Raw genomic sequence first — 2,107 nt, forward strand, 5'->3', positions numbered from 1 at the left:
AGCAATGTACTTGATCAGCACAAATCCTACACTCCAAAGTTTTCATTTTTATGAAATGTATTTTTTTTCCTATGATTTGGAACATTAATAAAAATTTTAAGAGTTGTTATTTGTTATTGCTCTTAAAATATATTCAACGTTGTGTTCCTGCGTAGTTTTTTTTTTTTTTACCCAAAATTAAATCTCCTGCGTAGTATAGAACAGGAATACAACGGGTCTTGAGCATTGATCGCCTGTCAGGAATTCCTAAAGTCTGAATATCTGATTTTGACTTATTTATGTTCCTAAATTACTAAGCTTGCATTATTTATACGAAACATATTTTATCAAATTTTGCTTTTACAGGGTGCAAGCTTTACCCATGGATAAATTTTTGAAACGGAAAGCTCAGAATCTGATACAGAGACAGAAGAGATTGTTCAGAAAAACACATTTACAAAATATGATGCGGAGTATATTCGATTTGGATTCATTGAAAGTGTGTTTAATGCTAAGAGACCACAGTGTTTACTTTGTCATAAGTTGTTGTCGAATGACGCCCAGAAGCTAGCTAAATTGCAGCGACATTTAACAACACTACATCATCAATTTGCCACAAAACCAAAGAATTTTTTGAAAGAAAAAGGAATGATTATTTAAAGCAGAAACAAACGTTTGCAATGTCAATAACATCAAATCATAATCCATAACGGGTATCTGATTTAGTGGCACTGAGAGTGGCTCGTGCTAAGAAGGCCCATAATTTTGCTGAAGAACCTGTATTGCTCTCTGCAATAGACATGGTTCAGGTAGTTTTGGATGAAAAATGTGCTGCGAAATTGAAAGCTGTGCCACTGTCAGATAACACAATTGCTCGAAGAATAGATGATATGCCAGAAGACATAAAAACTCAGTTAATTGACAGCGAAAACAGACATTTCTGAATTACAACTTGATGAAAGCACAGATATTACCAATGGATCTTAACTTATGGTGTATGTGCGATATTGTTGGGAAAGTGAAATGCTTGAGGATTTTCTATCTTGCCATCTTATGCCTACTAGAACAACTGGCGAAGAAGTTTTTAAAGTATTGGACTATTTTCTTTCTCAATCAGGCTTGTTATGGAGCCAGTGTATTGGTATATGTACAGATGGGGCAGCGTTAATGGCCGATAGTAACTCAGGTGTTGTGGGGCATGTTAAAAAGTAGCACCTAATATCACTACAACACATTACATGATTCATAGAGAAGCTCTGGTTGAAAAAAAAAATATTATAAAGTAGACATTGGACCTATTTTATGAAGAGCATTCCTCTCATTTCCAAATCTATTTTCTCTTTTAGTCTTCAGATTTGATGTTTCGTACACAGTGGTAAAATTTGGTGCTTTGTGGGGACTCTTGTTGTTTTTAGTGCTTGGTACATAATTATTTTCAATCATCTCATATTATTCGTCATCATTCAACTGTTTATCCCTCTATCTCTTTGACCATTCTAGAGTTTTTTGGAATTGTCTCTTCGTCGTAAAATTCCAACGACTAACCTGACAAACAGATAAATCTCACTCTTTATCGGGGATGATTGGCTTGCGCAGAGGTTGGAAGCAGCAGCAGTAGCCGAAAAAGGTGCATATGCAATAAGGAAGTGTGCGAAGGAAATTTCCGGAAAAAGAAAGTCGACATCGAAGAAAATGGGCATGTAAAGCTGAGGACGGTATGCGGTCGGGGGAAGAAGAAAAGTATACTCCGGGCGAGATGGATGATGGCAGAAGGATTTTAAGTGGCGTCTAGATGGGAAAATAGCGGTAATAAAAGTTTTTGGTAAAAAAAAAAAAATCCCGACCCGGATTTTTATTTATTTATTTCCTTTGTGTATTTATAACGATTACTAGCATATTATAACAATGATTATATATTATTCTAATGGAATTCGACAATGAATCTACATTAAAGGGAGGTCACTTGCATATTACCCCAATGGTTGTATATTAATCTAATGGTATTCCATAATGATGCTTAATCCAAGGGAGGTAAGTTGAATATTATCACAATGATTGTATATTAATCTAATGATATTTGACAATGAAGTTACATCCAAGGGAGGTCACTTGCATATAATAACAATGA

The sequence above is a fragment of the Euprymna scolopes genome, chromosome 15, assembly GCF_053919585.1.
Source record: "Euprymna scolopes isolate OS-2025 chromosome 15, ASM5391958v1, whole genome shotgun sequence".
Taxonomy (NCBI): Eukaryota; Metazoa; Mollusca; class Cephalopoda; order Sepiida; family Sepiolidae; genus Euprymna; species Euprymna scolopes.